Below are 21212 nucleotides of genomic sequence, written 5' to 3'. Positions count from 1 at the left end.
AGCCTAGCCAATGGGGATGCAATAGAAGAGAAACCTTGAACAAACCGACGGTAATAACCTTCCAACCCAATAAATATCTAAATCTTGGTAACTGAATTAGACCTAATCTAATCACGAACTGCTGCAACTTTGGTCGGATCAATCATAATACCATCCTTGGTCACCACCTCACCCAAAAATACCATGGACTCAAGCCAAAACTCACATTTGGAGAACTTTGCATACAACTTCTTCTCTCTCAATCTCTGAAGTAATGACCTCAAGTGACTAACATGGTCATCCTCAGTCTTAGAGTAAATCAAGATATCATCGATAAACATAATCACAAATGAGTCCAAATAAGGCCGAAATACTTGATTCATTAATTCCATAAAAGTATTTGGGGCATTAGTCAACCCAAAATGCATAACCACAAACTTATAATGCACATAACGAGTCCTCAATGTAGTCTTTGGAATATCAGATTCCCGAACTCTCAACTAATGTTAACCCGACCTTAAATCAAACTTAGAGAACACCGATGCACCCTGAAGCTAATCAAATAAATCACCTATATGAGGAAGAGGATACTTGTTCTTGATAGTGACTTTGTTCAACTATCAATAGTCAATACACATCCTCATAGTATCATCGTTCTTCACAAATAAAACTGGTGCACCATACTATGATACACGCTGGATCCATCCAATAAGGAGAAATAGATATGGGCTTGGTGTTTGGTTCCAAATCAATCACAAAATCAATATCATGATCAGAAAGAACACCCAGCAAATCCGTAGGAAATATATCCATAAACTCTCTCACCACTCTTGTGGTCTTTAAAGGATATGATCCTTATTAAGATCACATATATGAGCCAAATAAGACAAGAAACCCTTATCCAGCATACAACAGGCATAATTAAATGATATCACCCTTTATGGATACAAAGTTGAGTTACTTTTCCACACCAAGCAAGGCAAACTGAGGTACATTAAGGTCACTGTCTTAGCATAGCAATATAATATAGCATGATAGGGAGATAACCAGTCCATACCCAATATCACATCAAAGTCAAGCATGTCTAATAATATCAAGTTAGCTTGGGTCTCTCTACTCGAAAATATCACTGCACACTCTATGTATACTCTATCCCCCACTAAAGGTTCACCTACTGGGGTAGAAATAGTAATAGGCGCAGTAAGGGACTCACTCATATAATCAATACCCACATCAAAATAAGTCGACATATAATAGTAAGTAGATCTTGGGTCAAATAATACTAACATAAAATGATGGCAAACCAAAATAATACCTGTAATAACCACATCAGAGGCCTCTGCCTCAAATCTACTCGGTATAACATAGCATAACTGATGGCCACCCTTAACATGCGAACCACCACAACCATCACCTCGAGTACTCTAAGAAGCACCTTAAATAACTAAAATTGGTGTATCACAGACATCTTGTGACCCTGGCTGAATAGAAGAAGAATCACATATTTGCCCCTTGTTCAAACTCACTATTACAAAACAACCTCAGTAAACTTCTCCCAACTTATCAAAGAGGAATGACAAGTCTATGAGCATGAATTGACCTCCATCACTCCTTAGCCATTCCTGCAATTATAAAGAGAAATAAGACATTCCATGTGCCTTCAAGATACCAGTTTGAACAACCTATTCTGACACTTAGTCAAAATATATAAGCCTTCTCAATAGTGATAACATCAAACTTGGGAGACAATACCCTAACAAATATCTCCAAAACTCTTATGCTTCTAAGTAAACATAGCAACGCTAGAAGAAATACGTGGATCCACAAATCTTGAAGGAATGCAAAGTGGGGCTAATTTGATATCTAAAATTTGAAATCCAACACTAAAATCTAGCTGACCATTTCCCCACCATTTTTGTTTGTTGCTCCATATCTTCAAACTCATAATCAGGCTCGAATGGGGGCATCACTAGATCATCCTCAAGCAAGAGCTTTCATTTCAAACCCGATAATTACTTTTAATGTAGACGGAATAGATTAGGGTTATACAACACTTGATATGAACAAATTGCATGAAAGGAATCAAAGAAAAGAGTTTCTCCTACTAAGTATCTTGTAGCCTCTCAAAGATAAGTACGAACATTTATGTACCAATCGGCAAGACTAAACTAGAAACCCTGCTCTTTAACTTATGATATCGACAACCTAGCTGTTCTGATACAAATTTGTCACGATCCTAAAATTTGAGGTCATGATTTCACACATCCCAAACCCTATCTCGATGTGTAAGCCTAAAAATAAAACCATATGAGACTCCCAAAGGAAAGTCAGACCACTATTAAACACAATAAAAAGACAATGATGAAATTATTCTAAAACCTAGTGTCATAAGTATAAAGACAATTTGATACAAGGTTTGAGTCTGAAGATACAACAGAAGTCTCTGAATAATACAAAAGACTGAGGCATGCTCAATAATATTTCAATACTCAGGCATGCTCAAAACCCCTGACTCAACCCCTCAGGTGGGCATCACAAGTCAAATAATATCCTCAAGCCTCTCTCCCAGATAAATCATGAATCACATACTCTCAAAGCAAATAAGATAATAAATAAGGACTCCACACGGGCTATGTAATACAAATAAGCCCCCACACAACAACACATTAATAAATAAGTCCCACTTCGGCATTACAATATTTATAACATTCTCAACTCATACTACAACCCCATCCCAAAGTCTATAACATATAAATGATTAATTACCCCATCTCAGTCTTAAAGAAGGATAGCCAAACCTACCTTAATTGTTGAAACCGCACTCGAACACTTTTACCAGACAAACAACTCTCATATTTAATGCTTTGAATAAAACCCACTATCAACAATGAAACATACACATTTCAAGGAGTCCAATGACACCCATATTGATAGGTTTCAAAACAGAAGGTAAAATGGTCAAAAAAATAATTATTTCTGAAAAGGGGTCAAATTTGAAATTTTATTAAAATATTATGTTCTACACATCAAGGAGAGTGCGTGACTGAAAACCCCATTAAAATCAAGCAAGAATCGAGTTTCAAATAATGAAAATACAATTTTTTAACTTGAAAGAATACTCTATAACCCACCTTTGAATCTTGATTTAAAGATAATTTGGAAGATAATAATTGCAAAAATTGGAAAAGGATAATATCACCACAATGTTTCTTTCGGAAAAACTCACAATTTAGACCCAAGAATCATTAAAAACAAAGCTAAGATGACCAAGAAACAATCCTCCAAAATTCATTAAAATTCCAACTCGAAAATGATAAAGGCAGCGGCTAGATTAGCGAATATACCTCATACGAATCTCCTAATCAATTTTTTGGGATCACCAATGGATTACCCACGCAATTTCCTTAAACTTAGACCCTTGAGTCACCAAAATTGGATTTATATAGACCAAGAAATAAATTCTCAAAGTTCCTCAAAAATTTACTCTGAAAATGGACATTGCAACAAGTAAAATCTAGATTTAACCTCAATCAACACCCTTCTCTCAAGATTCTGAGCTGACTAACAGATTCCTCGCAAAAGTTTCTTGAAGATAGACTTTTGAATCACTAGATTTGGACTTGAAAAAATCAACAAATGAGAGTTCAAAGTTGTGAGAAAAAAATTGAAAAATCTGCACTTTTGCATCAGGTTTTTTTGATTTTTGCATTATTTAAAGTCTTCGAACGGATCCTCAAAATGCGTTTAAAACCTGATAAAAATAAATCAGATATGCTACCCCACTAAATTTGACGTTACAGATTAATGGTGTATTCAAAATTATCACAAGAGGTCATTTTAATAAAAAGTGGATCCCATATCCAAGTGCCATTTTAAGCCAAATTCCACAACAGGCCTTGAGATTAGATTAAAAATTTCAAGAAGCAAATGAAGGGTCGTTTTAAATCAAATTTGACATTTTGAAACTAACCACACTGTCAATATTTTCATCCGAGCGCATTTTTAAGAATGTTGACCAAAGTCAATCTTAGGCTAACTTTCAAAGTCAAAAGCATTAAATGGCCCCAAACTCATATCGATTTCCTCGATAGTCATGCCAATATTTCTAATAGACTAATTCGGATATTTCAAAGTTGATGGAACCATCGAACGTCAAAATCATGGTCTTTGTGACCCAAAACTCAAAAAGATGCAACTAAATCAACTTAGGTCTTCAAAATACCAAAATGGGCTCGGGACCAATAAACATTCAGCCAGCACTTCATCTATATCAAAACCATTCCCCGAATCCAACTGATTCATTGAAATGTCATTCCGAGTATCAAAACTACAAAAGTTGACCAAAGTCAAATCTTGGCCTAAAATTACACAAATCCCAAAATCAAGATCTCAAATCTATGTTACAACTCCAAAACTAATTTTGTAAGCTTTCCTAGACCAATTTTCATATTCTAGAGCTGTTGGAATCGATGAAATTTTATTCCGAGACCCGTAGCCCCGATTGGTACTAAAAATTACCTTTTCATCTCTTAACTCTATAAAACTCAAGAATTTGCATAATCTACAAATTATTAAGATTTTGACACTTTCAACCACACAAACCAATCAAATAATATTCGGGGACACTAACGATAGGGGTAAAATAGTAATTTCATATAAAATTTTAAAAATGACCTCAAGTTCATTATACCTACCGAACAGGCCGAGGGCTGGGGTGGCTAATTACGCTTGGTTATTAATGATCACTGAGAGACAACATTGCTACTATGTGTATTTACTATAAACTTGCATTCATACGCATTGCCTATCACCTGTATAATTGTTTGTTATTTGGCACCCCAAGTTTTATGGGGACCGAGGGTTCTGTTTGTTGTTTGTATTATGTTTGTTGTTTGTACCTTACGGGGGCATGGGCATCTACTTGGTTAATGTTTGGTTATAATTGTTTTACTTTTTTTTATCCTTGGTTGTTGGTTAATCACATGGCTTGTTCTAGACTTGTGTTGCTACTCGCTGTTAGGCTGAGTAGGATTAGTCCTTAGGTGGTTAACAGTGATTGTTGTCTTTCTGCTCTTGATTAGTTATCTACTGTAGAACTTTCTTGTTGTAAATAGGTTGTTGTCTTGCTCTAGGTACGTTCTTTGACTTGTTTCCTTTACTCAGTGAGATTCTATATCTTCATTATCAGTAATAATCCTTCCCGCACCTTTATTTTTACTACTTGATCTATCTCGTTATATATTATGTGTGGTTACTTGTATTGTACCTACCTTACTTATATGTTGTTCCTACTTGGTTTATTTGTTTCCTCTTATTTCTAATGGTATCTTTATCCTTTTTGGTTATCTTCTACTTGGTAGCCCATTGCTTTGTATTTAGTTAGGTTTATCTACTTGTGGATTATAGTAGGTGTCATCATGACATGAACAATCGGGTATGGACAAGTTGGTATCAAAGCTCTAAGTTGATCGGCATAATTGGTATGAGAGCAAATGTCTTGTAGAGTCCTGTTGATTAGTATGGAGACGTCTGTATCCCATCTTTGGGAGGCTATATGGCATTCCTAGGAAATTCCATTCTTGACTTCTTATCATTTGTTTTCTTCTAATAACCTCTAAAAAAATACTTCTTTGGACTCCACTCTCTCTTAAATGGATAGCACGAGGTATTCAATTGGGATGAACAGAGCATCAACATATTCCACCAAAGATTAAGTACTTATTTTAGTTGGAGGTCCCTAGTTAGGCATAGACCTTGAGGTCTGAGATGTAATTCAACAGCCAAAGAGTCTGGGGGTGACCCAAGCTCCAATCTATAGGCTGGTGTGGTTCTTGGTGTATTGAGTGCTTCTTAGTATAGAGTTGGGTTTGTTGGTACCCAATAGGGTTTATCATCAGTATCTAAGTATGTTTTAGGATTTCTTGAGTGGGACGGGCATAACCCTACATTTTTCCTTACGAATCAGGATACGAGTCAAGAGTTTGTCAAGGGGTTTTCTTTGTCATGTTGGTTGGTGTCAGAGCATTTTATTGCAGTTGGGTCTACCTTCCCTAGGTTTTGTGTCATGTGAGGGTCATGGAGAAAGCATGCCTTAAGGCATACATAGATAGTAGCTGACGTTCAAGGAGGTTCTGAGGTAGGCCGTGGAGCCTACTATAGATAGATATCAGGTCTGACTTCTCGGGTTGAGCACTTTGGGCCTTTAGGTGTTGGAGCTCATTTCATTCTAACTGAGTCCTTTCAGTTGTTTGATTTTGGTGACAATTGCTATAAGGGTTTCAAGGTAGGACACTTTGTTAGAGAGTACTATAGGGCCTCGGTGCAGTCAGTTAGGGGTGGTCCCAAGGACATCAGAGGTAGTCCACTAGTTAGTAAAGGGAGACAGGGAAGTTCATCACGTTCTTCATGTTGAGCTTCAAACTATAAAGGTTGTTATGATTTTAGGGAGGTTGGATATTGGTCAATGGAGTGCCCCAAGCAGGAGCTGTTCACTTAGACATTGTCAGCATTTATTGCTCCCTAGGTTAGGGAGGTCATAGCTTGTTGTATCTATGGAGAGATTTTCCTTTGGTCAAGAGTTTGTCCTCGAAGTGGGGCCATGGTAGGATATACTCAGTTAGGTTAGTTATGTGGGCTTATATCACATATGGTCAGAGGTAGTTCTTAGAGTTTTTTTGGTGGTGCTTCAGGAGTTTAGGTTGAGGCTAGGCATAATTCACTCTATGCCTCTACAGGCCGATCGGAGGGTAATGCCCAAGGTATCGATTGTATTTGTGTAAGTTTCTTATTTTCCCTTATTGCTTATGTTGTGAGTTTTGTTTTTTTATACCCATACATGCCTATTTGACTTGCTACTTATCTTATGATTGTTGTAGCAGTCTTATTTGGGTCTGTATGTATCAATTGAGTTTTTGTAGCTAATTTTTTTATTAGTGGATCGACTAGGTTGGGTTTATATGTTTGAGGAGCGGCGGTTGAGTAACTCCCCGAGCCGTTGCCTTGGTGGTTTTTTATGAGCTTACGACCAGGCTACTTAGCTTTTCCTTTAGCTCTCCTTTACCATTTGCATTTGTTGTGATACGAACCCTTTTTAGATAGGTGACTAGACCAATATTGTTAGTTCTAAAAGTTGTGGTTGTTGCACCTAGTTGACTTAGAAGGTATCCTTAGTTGCGTGTTGTTTCTTTAGATTAGTGGTTGAGTAGCTCATCTTACCATTTTACATAACTAGATTTTCTTTGATTAGTATCTCTTTTATGTTATTCTGGTTTACTTGGATTAGATGACTATCTTAGTTTCTTTGCATAGTTCGGCCTATCGGACAGTGTGTGAATGGAAGTGTAGCCTTTTCTAGGTTGCGGTAGATCCTGCTTGTCTATTTTTTCTTATGCCTTATTATTATATTCAGTCCTAAGGCTGAAAAGTTGAGGTTTGCTCTTTTAAACTACCCGGTTGGTTCTTTTGTGGCAGTCTTAGTGATTGAGTTTAGGGGTAGTTAGGGGATTTCTAGTTGTTGAAGTTGTGAGAAGAATAGTATAGCCTTTGTTAAGGTTGTGGTAGATTGTGTTGTTGTTTCCCTCCCATGTTTTAGTGTTGTTCACTGCTCCTGAGGTAGTGTAGTGGTGGTTTTCTTATTCAATTTTTCTATTTTGCCTCTACACGGTGGACTTGGTGTTTGTTGTGAATCTCTCATTTGGCCTTTTTGAATCATCTCTTATTATGGTTTGGTTGCTCCTCTCTGGATAGTTGGAATTTTGGAAGTGTGATTCCTTGGTGTACCTGGTTGTGGTGGTGTAGGTGCTCTATGGTTGTGTTGGTAGTTCTCAAAGTTTTGTTGTGATTTAGAGTCAGATTGGTGTTGTTCATTGGTGGCTTCAGATGTAGCCGAAGTTGGAGAATGTAAAGTTGCTTAGAAGGTTCATCTAAAGAATGGGATCAAAGTAATTCATGGAATCTATGAATTGGTTCTTGTTCAGGTTGTGAGGTCTGCTTTTGTCATGTTCGGTAGCTTGTGGTGTTCTTTGATAGGAGTTTGTTCCCTCGACCTATTACTAATCAATTTTCTATGTTTATACACCATCCATCGGCTTGGTTTTCCTTAGGCTATGGTGATTAGAGTCTATTTGCACTCGTAGGGTAATCCTTAGGCAAGTGGAGTTGGTTTTCTAGAAGATCCCTGAATAGAAGTAAGTCGCTACAACTGGTCTCCATACGACCTTGTCATTTCGAGATGATTCTCCTTTGAAGCAGAGTATTCAGATTCAGAAGATTATGTTCAGCTTAGATTGATGTTCTAGGAGTTGGAGTTGAATTTTTAGGTTTTGCACTAAGATAAGTTCCTTGGTTTGGCAGTTGTTGTTCCCCAATGTTCAGTTGAAGTATGTAACTCCTTCGAAGTTTGTGATGTGGGTTCTCTAGGGGGAATTCAACTGATGTAGAATATGTTTAGGATGGATAATGACCGACAAACTTCTCTTGGTAAGTAGAAGGTGTTGAATTTGAAGAATAAGGAGGATATTTTAAGTTAGGGGTTGAATTGCATCTATCGATGCGGTGTGACTGCTCTTTTTAGTAGTTTTAATGTGGTATTGGTCTTAACAGATGAATCAGGTGCTTTCAATCAAGATTCAGGTTGGTTGGGCTTGGAGCCCAAATAGGATTTGGAAGAGTTTTTGGATCTTTGAAGTGAATATGAGAATTTTTCTCTCAACATGTGTTCTATGATGGCATTTTTCGATCTAAGAGGGTGTTTGAGAGTTTGGCGAAGCGTGCAGACCTAGTACCCTCATCTTTTTATGCCTTCAGGCTTTAACTATACTTTTACTTTTACAGATGAAAGTCATTTTTAGTAGTAAATATTTTAATGCCCCTCCAACTCATTTTCTCTATTTCTATTTTTTTAGCATTTAGAGATTTTCTATAGTGACCCGAGTCATTTATAACTTGTTGGGACAGATAGTTTGGTCTCCTGATCATTTGTTTTGGTTTTGATGTTAGTTTTTGTGTTTTGAAGCTCTTTGAGTTTGAAAGGTTGACATAGGTCAAAACTTTAATTAAGAAGATGGCCCCAGGATGGTTCTGAAAATTCCATCGGAAGGGTCAATTTAGGCTAGTGGAATGGTTAGTGCGAGTTTATGTCATTAGACATTATAGTATTTAAGTTTTGGCCTATGTTTGACGTTGCTCAACATTCTTAGTAAATTTGATCGGATGAGAACTCTATTAGTGCGGTTATCTCTAGAACGTTAATTTTTTGTCTAGAACAACCTTTTGTGTGGGTCTCAGCTTTCGATCTCATTTCGTGCCCCCTTGTTTAATTTAATTAAAAATAACGCTTGGGAAAATACCTACTTTTTGTTGAGAGAACCTCGATTGGAAGTGTTGGCATCGTCGTTGAGTCTAGAATACCAAATTTAGTGGGGTAGCATAGTTCGTTTATATGCATGTCATTCCAAACAACTTCTGAGCTCCCTATTGGAGACCGTGGCATAGGAAAAAACCAATTGATGCAGGGCAAAATCATAGGTCCACATTCACAGAGCCTTGTCACCCAAGCCCTCTCATTTGTAAGGCCTATGGCCATGATTGTAAGGCCCTGGCATACTGATCTTCCAGATCACGATGGACCCTCCGCATTCATGAGGGTCAGTCCAGCCATGACTCCACAATCACGAGGCCATCTTTCCTATTTTCTAGGCTTTTTTCTCGTGAGGGATTTAATCGCGAGCCTTGTTCTCCATGACTAGGATAGGAAATTTTGACTGGTCCTTTTATATAAGACCAATCATGCACCATCCCGGCCCATTAACTCTATTTGTGATTTCTTGAGCTTAGGAGCTCTAGTTGATACGATTCAAGTGCTTGGTGTTTTTTGATTGTGGCTATGAATTGGGGATGTCGAAAAGCTTTGGAAAGTGCCATATAAGGAAAATTTGTGCCCAAAGGGCTGCCCAACTCTCTTTAGTATCCCTTAATGGTGGATTTTCATGTATGATGTAATTTTGGTCTATTTTGAGCCTCAAATTGTATTCCGTTTTGGAAAAAAGGTTCGATAGGTAAAATGAACCTTTTCATGAAGTCAATTTCGAGATTCCTAGTGTGGGTCCCACAATCACATTTTAAACCCAATTTTGTGTCCATCTTCGATTGTTGCAAATTTTGTGTCTATCTTCGATTGTTGCAAATTTTGTGTCTAAATGTCCATAATGATGTTGTGGCCAATATTTTGTTAGCAAGGTAGAAACTGGAGGTCATTCAGATATGAAAAGGTTCAATTTGATGGATTCAAAGCATATTTGATCGACTTTAACCTAGGCTACAATCTGGTACTTTGATTGAGCTTTATTAGATAATATTTTAGTATGAATTACCTTTTATATAGGCTGGTAATGGCCGAGTATTAGGTTTGCTTCCTTCTATTTATTCTCTTGACTCTGGTTGAGCCTTAGACTAGAGTAGTCTCGGGAAATCCTAAGTTTAGGATATAGACCTTGCTTGTGGTATGGTTTGGTATGACTATCCATATTAGGATCAATAAATGATGGTCTTAGGTTAGGTTTGATCCTTATATTCCATGGTATGTGCCTTATTGCCTTTGTAGCTAGGTGTAGCTTACGGTAGGACATGTTTTGGATGATGTTCATTGTCCTTGTCCCTGAGATAGTGGCTCATCATTGTTATACCCTGATTCTACACTCTAAGTAGGGCTGACATTGAGAAACCATTGCTGGTTACCAAGCGAACCCCTTGGCTTGGATAACTACTCAGCGTAAGACTTAACTCATAATAAAACTAACTCAGATGGGCATGTAAAGAATATAACTTGTTGGGACAGATAGTTTGGTCTCCTGATCATTTATTTTGGTTTTGATGTTAGTTTTTGTGTTTTGAAGCTCTTTGAGTTTGAAAGGTTGACATAGGTCAAAACTTTAATTAAGAAGATGGCATCAGGATGGTTCTGAAAATTCCATCGGAAGGGTCAATTTAGGCTAGTGGAATGGTTAGTGCGAGTTTATGTCATTAGACATTATAGTCTTTAAGTTTTGGCCTATGTTTGACGTTGCTCAATATTCTTAGTAAATTTGATCGGATGAGAACTCTATTAGTGCGGTTATCTGTAGAACGTTAATTTTTGTCTAGAACAACCTTTTGTATGGGTCTTAGCTTTTGATCTCATTTCGTGCCCCCTTGATTAATTTAATTAAAAATAGCGCTTGGGAAAATACCTACTTTTTGTTGAGAGAACCTCGATTGGAAGTGTTGGCATCGTCGTTGAGTCTAGAATACCAAATTTAGTGGGGTAGCATAGTTCGTTTATATGCATGTCATTCCAAACAAATTTTGAGCTCCCTATTGAAGACCGTGGCATAGGAAAAAACCAATTGATGCAGGGCAAAATCATAGGTCCACATTCACAGAGCCTTGTCACCCAAGCCCTCTCATTTGTAAGGCCTATGGCCATGATTGTGAGGCCCTGGCATGCTGATCTTCCAGATCATGATGGACCCTCCGCATTCATGAGGGTCAGTCCAGCCATGACTCCACAATCACGAGGCCATCTTTCCTATTTTCTAGGCTTTTTTCTCGTGAGGGATTTAATCGCGAGCCTTGTTCTCCATGACTAGGATGGGAAATTTTGACTGGTCCTTTTATATAAGACCAATCATGCACCATCCCGGCCCCATTAACTCTATTTGTGATTTCTTGAGCTTAGGAGCTCTAGTTGATACGATTCAAGTGCTTGGTGTTTTTTGATTGTGGCTATGAATTGGGGATGTCGAAAAGCTTTGGAAAGTGCCATATGAGGAAAATTTGTGCCCAAAGGGCTGCCCAACTCTCTTTAGTATCCCTTAATGGTGGATTTTCATGTATGATGTAATTTTGGTCTATTTTGAGCCTCAAATTGTATTCCGTTTTGGAAAAAAGGTTCGATAGGTAAAATGAACCTTTTCATGAAGTCAATTTCGAGATTCCTAGTGTGGGTCCCAAAATCACATTTTAAACCCAATTTTGTGTCCATCTTCGATTGTTGCAAATTTTGTGTCTAAATGTCCATAATGATGTTGTGGCCGATATTTTGTTAGCAAGGTAGAAATTGGAGGTCATTCAGATATGAAAAGGTTCAATTTGATGGATTCAAAGCATATTTGATCGACTTCAACCTAGGCTACAATCTGGTACTTTGATTGAGCTTTATTAGATAATATTTTAGTATGAATTACCTTTTACATAGGCTGGTAATGGCCGAGTATTAGGTTTGCTTCCTTCTATTTATTCTCTTGACTCTGACTAGAGTAGTCTTGGGAAATCCTAAGTTTAGGATATAGACCTTGCTTGTGGTATGGTTTGGTATGACTATCCATATTAGGATCAATAAATAATGGTCTTAGGTTAGGTTTGATCCTTATATTCCATGGTATGTGCCTTATTGCCTTTGTAGCTAGGTGTAGCTTACGGTAGGACATGTTTTGGATGATGTTCATTGTCCTTGTCCCTGAGATAGTGGCTCATCATTGTTACGCCCTGATTCTACACTCTAAGTATGGCCGACATTGAGAAACTATTGCTGGTTACCAAGCGAACCCCTTGGCTTGGATAACTACTCAGCGTAAGACTTAACTCATAATAAAACTAACTCAGATGGGCATGTAAAGAATATAAGAAATTCCCTTAAATAATAGTCTCAAAATACTCACATATATGTAGATGAAAGAATTACTTAAAGCATAACTCCGAAAGATAAAACTGAATTAACTCTACTCTATCTATGTCTAGTGTATAAAGCCTATAAACTTACTCTGGATAGGGTAGCCCTACGGATACATCAAAATACAAATAAATAATGACTAAAATGAATGACTAAAATCTCTTTCGAATGCAAAGAGGTCTCACAATAAACTAGATAGAAACTAATTTTAAACAATGCGCCTGTTGAGGATCTTTATCACCTGTATCTACATCATAAATAATGCAACGCTGACTAGTGTGAGTACATGGAATGTATGTTATGTGAAATGGCTAAAAACAAACATATTCAAGAATAATCAAGGAATATATAATGAAATATCTAAACTTAAAGTAAAGCTTGCAAATATGAAATAAGAGCATGCTTTACCAAATATAAATAAGCAATTGCAACTTTGTATAAAAATAGTATATTATATATATAAACATACATATATATATACACATTCTTAACTAAATCGGTGCTCAATACTACTCCCAAAAATATATATTATTATGCTCATGAACTCAAGTGATTGTAAGTACTCAAAATGTTGTCTCAATAGTATCATTGGACTTTACTCAATTTGTCTAAACTCTTCTCAACTCATAACTTCTCTTTAAAATAGATTTTACTCCTAACTTCCATGAATAGATTAAATATAGCTTTAATTTCTCAACTCAATTTCAAGATATATATTCAATGCATTATTACTCAAACTCATTTAGACTAGAAAATGATCGTGGTCAAAATCAGTGAATGAAAGACTTTTCAAATTCAAACTCATGCTCAAACTCTTTCTCAAATATATATGAAATTTAATCATCCTTTAACTCAAAAAAATGCATAGAATTAAGAAATGTAGATACTCAACTAGGCTTCACATGAATATAAACATGAGCGATAATTTCAAGAACTTGAACTCATAAGAATAATTTCAATATCAATAAATATATAGGGAACTCAACGAAAGATTACATAATTAAATCAAGAACTCAATATAGTGGAACAGAAACTCAACTTCAACTCATAGTTACTAAAAGAAGATGTAGGGAATGAGGATGAACTCAGTCCAATATTTTCGTTAGCCTTACATACCTGGAATATCAATGATCTATGCAAAAATCAAAAAACTTGGTTGAAAAACTTGAACCCTACCTTTTCTCCTCTCCAATCCTTGCTCTCAAAATATTCTAAGTATTAATGAGGGAAAAGAACTGCTACGGGTCATTGTACGATCTGAAGAACCTTTTGTGGGATGTAGAAGACCTTTGTAGATTTGGTGTCCCAAAAATTGGAAATTATATATATTTTCCATATTGGGTCTATGGACACTTTCTATGGATCATGGACCCTAAGATGAGTAGTACAAGAGTGCTCGTAGAACTCAACATGGAAATTGAACTTGGGGTCTACAAACTATCCTATGGTCCGTAGGAATTGTTACGGGTCGCAGGACCCAGTTATGGAACTTGTTGCATATTCCATTAGCTACTAGAATGTGACACTGAGTCTACGAATTATACCATTGGCTCGTAGATCTCAAGACAATTCATAAGAAGGGCTCGTAGAAGTATCTACATTATTTGAAAATTTCACTAAGTATAACGGATCCCACGAGTCATCCCTACGGCTTGTAGAACCTTTCATGAGACGTAGCTGGCACCGTGGTCCACTGAAATAATGATTGTTTTCTCAATTTCCTTTCTCAACATGAGCAGTACCCCCTATGGATAATCTCTTAAGATCATCAGCAATAATATTTGCTTTTCTTGGATAGTAGAGGATGCTTATGTTAAGATCCTTGAGTAACTCAAGCCATCTCTTCTGCCTCAGGTTCAACTCTTTTTGACTAAAATCATATTGTAGGCTCTTGTAATCAATGAACACATCAACATGAACGCTATAATGATAGTGGCACCATATCTTCATGGCATATACTACCGTTGCCAACTCTAGATCATGAGTTGAATAATTTTTATCATGGATCTTAAGTTGTATAGATGTATAAGCTATGATCATGAGTTGAATAATTTTTATTGTGGATCTTAAGTTGTATAGATGCATAAGCTATGAATTTACCTCTCTACATCAACACACTACCAGTTCAACTATGGGCATATCATAATAGTTCGTAGAGTGTTTTTGGTAGTGCTTCAAGAGTTCAGGTTGAGGCTAGGCATAATTCATTCTATGCCTCTACAGGCCGATTGGAGGGCAATGCCCAAGGTATAGATTGTATTTGTGCAAGATTCTTATTTTCCCTTATTGCTTATATTTTGAGGTTTTGGGTTTTTATACCCATACATGCCTATTTGAATTGCTACTTATCTTATGATATTTGTAGCAATCTTATTTGGGTCTGTGTGTATCAGTTGAGTTTTTGTAGCTGATTTTTTTATTAGTGGATCGACTAGGTTGGGTTTATATGTTTGAGGAGTGGCGGTTGAGTAACTCCCCAAGCCATTGCCTTTGTGGTTTTTATGATCTTATGTCCAGGCTAGTTAGCTTATCCTTTAGCTCTCCTTTACCATTTGCATTTATTATGATACCAACCCTTTTTAGATAGGTGACTAGACCAGCATTGTTAGTTTTAAAAGTTGTGATTGTTGGACCTAGTTAACTTAGAAGGTATCTTTAGTTGCGTGTTGTTTTTTTGGATTAGTGGTTAAGTATCTCTTCTTACCATTTTGCATAACTAGATTTGCTTTGATTAGTATCTCTTTTATGTTATTCTGGTTTACTTGGATTAGATGACTATCTTGGTTACTTTGCATTATTCGGCCTGTCGGACAGTGTGTGAATGGAAGTTTAGCCTTTTGTAGGTAGCAGTAGATCCCTCTTGTCTATTTTTTCTTATGCCTTATTATTATCTTCAGTCCTAAGGCTGAAAAGTTGAGGTTTGCTCTTTTGACCTACCTGGTTAGTTCTTTTGTGGCAGTCTTAGTGATTGGGTTTAGGGGTAGTTGGGGGATTTCTGGTTGTTGGAGTTGTGAGAAAATTAGTATAGCCTTTGTTAGGTTGTGGTAGATTGTGTTGTTGTTTCCCTCCCAGTTTTAGTATTTTTCACATCTCCAAAGGTAGTGTAGTGGTGGTTTGCTTATTCAATTTTCAATTTTGCCTCTACACGGTGGACTTGGTGTGTGTTGTTAATCTCTTATTCAGTCTTTTTGAATCGTCTCTTATGATGGTTTTGGTTCTCCTCTCTGGATCGTTGGAATTTTGGAAGTGTGATTCCTTGGTGTCCCTGGTTGCAGTGGTGTAGGTGCTCTGTGGTTGTGTTGGTAGTTCTCAAAGTTTTGTTGTGATTTGGAGTCAGATTGGTATTGTTCATTGGTGTCTTCAGATGTAGCCTAAGTTGGATAATGTAAAGTCTCTTAGAATGTTCATTTAAATAATGGGATCAAAGTAATTCATGGAATCTATGAATTGGTTCTTGTTCAGGTTGCGAGGTTTGCTTTTTCATGTTCGATAGCTTGTGGCGTTCTTTGATGGGAGTTTCTTCCCTTGTCCTATTACAATCAATTTTCTATGTTTATACATCACCCATCAGCTTGGTTTCCCATAGGCTATGGTGATTGGAGTCTATTTGCACTCGTAGGGTAGTCCTTAGGCAAGTGGAGTTGGTTTTTTAAAAGATCCCTAAATAAAAGTAAGTCACTGCAGCTGGACTCCGTGCGACCTTGTCATTTCGGGATGATTCTCCTTTGAAGAAAAGTATTCAGATTCAAAAGATTGTGTTCAGCTTAAATTAATGTTCTAGGAGTTGGAGTTGAATTTTTAGGCTTTGCACTAGGCTGAGTTTCGTGGTTTGGCAGTTGTTGTTCCCCAATGTTACATGAAGTATGTAACCCCTTCAAAGTTTGTGATGTGGGTTCTCTAGGGGGAATTCAGATGATGTAGAATATGTTTAGGATGGCTAATGATCGGCAAACTTCTCTTTGTAAGTAGAAGATGTTGAATTTATAGAATAAGGCGGATATTTCAAGTTGGGAGTCGAGTTGCATTTGTCGATGTGGTATGAATTTTCTTTTTAGTAGTTTCTATGTGGTATTGGTCTTCACATATGAATAGGGTGCTTTCGATCAAGATTCAGTTTGGTTGGGTATGAATTGGAGCCCAAAAAGGATTTGGAAGAGTTTTTGCATCTTTGAAGTGAATTTGAGAATTTTTCTCTCAACATGTGTTCTATGATGGCGTTTTTCTATCTAAGAGGGTGTTTGAGAGTCTGGCGAAGCATGCAGACCTAGTACCCTGATCTTTTCATGCCTTTAGGCTTTAACTATACATTTAATTTTACAGATGAAAGTCATTTTTAGTAGTAAATATTTTAATGACCTTCCGACTCATTTTCTCCATTTCCATTTTTTTAGCATTTCGAGCTTTTCTGTAGTGACCCGCGTCATTTATAACTTGTTGGGATAGATAGTTTGGTCTCCTGATCATTTGTGTTGGTTTTATGTTTGTTTTTGTGTGCTCTTGGAGTTTGGAAGGTTTACATAGGTCAAAACTTTAATTAAGAAGATGGCCCCAGGATAGTTTTGAAAATTCCATCGAAAGAGTCAATTTAGGCTAGTGGAATGGTTAGCTCAAATTTCGAGGCTTTCAATGCGAGTTTATGTCATTAGACATTACAATCTTTAAGTTTTGGCCTATGTTTGACGTTGCTCAACATTCTTAGTAAATTTGATCGCATGAGAACTCTATTAGTGTGGTTATCTCTAGAACGTTAATTTTGGTCTAGAATGACATTTCGTGTGGGTCTCGAGGATTTCAATCTCATTTCGTGCCCCATTGTGTAATTTAATTAAAAATAACACTTGGGAAAGTACCTACTTTTTATTGAGATAACCTTGGTTGGATGTTTTGGCATTGTCGTTGAGTCCATAATACCAATTTTATTGGGGTACCATAGTTCGTTTGTACACATGGCATTCCAAATAAATTCTGAGCTCCCTATCGGAGACCTTGGCACTGGAAAAACCAGCTGATGCAGGGCAAAATCATAGGTCCATATTCGCGGATCCTTGTCACCCAAGCCTCCTTGTTTGTAAGGCCTGTGGCCATGATTGTGAGGACCTGGCATGTTGATCTTCCAGATCACAACGGACCCTCCGCATGCATTAGGGTCAGTCCAGCTGAGCCTCCGCAATCGCGAGGCCACCTTTTGTTTTTTCTAGGCTCTGTTCTCATGAGGGATTCAATCGCGAGCCTTGTGCTCCATGACTAAGATGGGAAATTTTAACTTGTCCTTTATATAAGACCAATAATGCACCATCCCGACCCTATTCACTCTATTTGTGATTTCTTGATATTGGGAGCTCTACTTGATGCGATTCAAGTGCTTGGTGTTTTTTTATTGTGGCTATGTATTGGGGTTGTCGAAAAGCTTTGGAAAGTGCCATATGAGGAAAATTTGTGTCCAAAGGGCTGCCCAACTATCTTTAGTATCCCTTAATGGTGGATTTTCATGTATGATGTAATTTTGGTCTATTTTGAGCCTCAAATTGTGTTCCGTTTTGGAATAAAGGTTCGATAGGTAAAATGAACCTTTTCATGGAGTCAATTTTGAGATTCCTAGTATGGGTCCCACAATCACGTTTTAACCCAATTTCGTGTCCATCTTTGATTGTTGCAAATTTTGTGTCTAAATGTCCATAATGATGTTGTGGCTGATATTTTGTTAGCAAGGTAGAAATTGGAGGTCATTCGGATGTGGAAATATTTAATTTGATGGATTCAAAGCATGTTTGATCGACTTCAACATAGGCTACAATCTGGTACTTCGATTGAGATTTATTAGATAATGTTTTAGTATGAATTACCTGTTATATAGGCCGGTAATGGACGAGTATTAGGTTTTCTTCCTTCTATTTATTCTCTTGACTCCGATTGAGCCTTAGACTAGAGTAGTCTCGGGAAATCCTAAGTTTAGGATATAGACCTTGCTTGTGGTATGGTTTGGTGTGAATATCCATATTAGGATCAATACATGATGGTCTTAGGTTAGGTTTGAGCCTTATATTCCTTGGTATTTGCCTTATTGCCCTTGTAGGTAGGTGTAGCTTACTATAGGACATGTTTCGGATGATGTTCATTGTCCTAGTCCCTGAGATAGTGCCTCATCATTGTTACGCCCTGATTCTACACCCTAAGTGTGACCGACACTGCGAAACCATTACTGGTTACCAAGTGAACCCCTTGGCCTGGATAACTACTCAGCGTAAGACTTAACTCATATTAAAACGAACTCAGATGGGCATGTAAAGAATATAAGAAATTCCCTTAAATAATAGTCTCAAAATACTCAAATATATGTAGATGAAAGAATTATTTAAAGCATAACTCCGAAAGATAAAACTGAATGAACTCTACTATGTCTATGTGTAGTCTATAAAGCCTCTAAACTTACTCTGAATAGGTATCGGGATAGACCTACGGATACATAAAAATACAAATAAATAATGACTAAAATGAATGACTAAAATCTCTTTCGAATGCAAAGAGGTCTCACAATAAACTAGATAGAAACTAATTTTAAACAATGCGCCTGTTGAGGATCTTTATCACCTACATCTACATCATAAAATAATACAACGCTGACTGGAGTGAGTACATGGAATGTACGTTATGTGAAATGGCTAAAAACAAACATATTCAATAATAATCAAGGAATATATAATGAAATATCTAAACTTAAAGTAAAGCTTGTAAATATGAAATAAGAGTATGCTTTACCAAATATAAATAAGCAATTGCAACTCTGTATAAAAATAGTATATTACATATATAAACATACATATATATATACACACTCTTAACTAAATCGGTGCTCAATACTACTCCCAAAAATATATATTATTATGCTCATGAACTCAAGTGATTGTAAGTACTCAAAATGTTGTCTCAATAGTATCATTGGACTTTACTCAATTAGTCTAAACTCTTCTCAACTCATAACTTCTCTTTAAAATAGATTTTACTCCAAACTTCAGTGAATAGATTAAATATAGCTTTAATTTCTCAACTCAATTTCAAGATATCTATTCAATGCATTATTACTCAAACTCATTTAGACTAGAAAATGATTGTGGTCAAAATCAGTGAATGAAAGACTTTTCAAATTCAAACTCATGCTCAAACTCTTTCTCAAATATATATGAAATTTAATCATCCTTTAACTCAAAAAACGCATAGAATTAAGAAATGTAGATACTCAACTAGGACTCACGTGAATATAAATATGAGCGATAATTTCAAGAACTTGAACTCATAAGAATAATTTCAATATAATTAAATATATAGGGAACTCAATGAAAGATTACATAATTAAATCAAGAACTCAATATAGTGGAACAAAAACTCAACTTCAACTCACACTGACTGAAAGAAGATGTAGGGCATGAGGATGAACTCAATCCAATATTTTGGTTAGCCTTACATACCTGGAATATCAATGATCTATGCGAAAATCAAAAAACTTTGTTGACGAACATGAACCCTAGCTTTTCTCCTCTCCAATCCTTGCTCTCAAAATATTCTAAGTATTAATGAGGAAAAAGAACCACTATGGGTCGTTCTACGATCTGAAGAACCTTTTATGGGATGTAGAAAACCCCTTGTATATTTGGTGTCCCAAAAATTGGAAATTTTATAATTTTCCATATTGGGTCTATGGACACTTTCTATGGATCATGGACCCTAAGACGAGTAGTACAAGAGGTCTCGTAGAACTCAACATGGAAATTGAACTTGGGGTTTACAGACTGTCCTACGGTCAGTAGAAATTATTACGGGTCGTAGGAGCCAGTTATGGAACTTGTTGCACATTCCATTAGCTACTAGAATATGACACTGAGTCTACAAATTATACCATTGGCTCGTAGATCTCAAGACAATTCATAAGAAGGGCTCGTAGAAGTATCTACATTATTTGAAAATTTCACTAAGTAAAACGGATCCCACGAGTCATCCTTATGGCTTGTAGAACCTTTCATGAGTTGTAGGTGGCATCGTGGTCCACTGAAACAATGATTATTTTCTCAATTTTCTAAGGGCTCTCGAAATTGTGCTAAGTTATATTATTGAGGGGTGTTAAAATATCTCTCCCTTAGGATCATTCATGGTGGAATGAAGACCAAGCGAAGAATTTACTCAAGGCACGAATGTAATGCAAAAAACTTAAAAACTCAAACTCATGAACAATTACTCAAATACTCAAGAAGGCAGTAACTCTAAGATATGAATAGTAATATTACCTTCAGCATCAACACTAGGAGAAACAAATAGGTGTGGGTACTTGGCTTTCATATCCTCTTGGACTTCCCATGTCCTCCTCAATTAACTGATTTCTCCACAAGACTTTGACTGAAGTGACCTATTTGGTCCTCAATTTACGAACTTGACGATCAAGAATTTGGACAGGAATCTCCTTATAATACAAGCCATCTTTCACACCAATGTTTCATGTAGGAACAATGAGTGGAGGGTCTCCGAAGAACTTCTTAAG

This window comes from Solanum dulcamara, chromosome 12 (assembly GCF_947179165.1).
Source record: "Solanum dulcamara chromosome 12, daSolDulc1.2, whole genome shotgun sequence".
NCBI classification, from domain to species: Eukaryota; Viridiplantae; Streptophyta; class Magnoliopsida; order Solanales; family Solanaceae; genus Solanum; species Solanum dulcamara.
The sequence above is the reverse complement of the archived record's forward strand: the minus strand, read 5'-3'. Positions refer to the sequence as shown.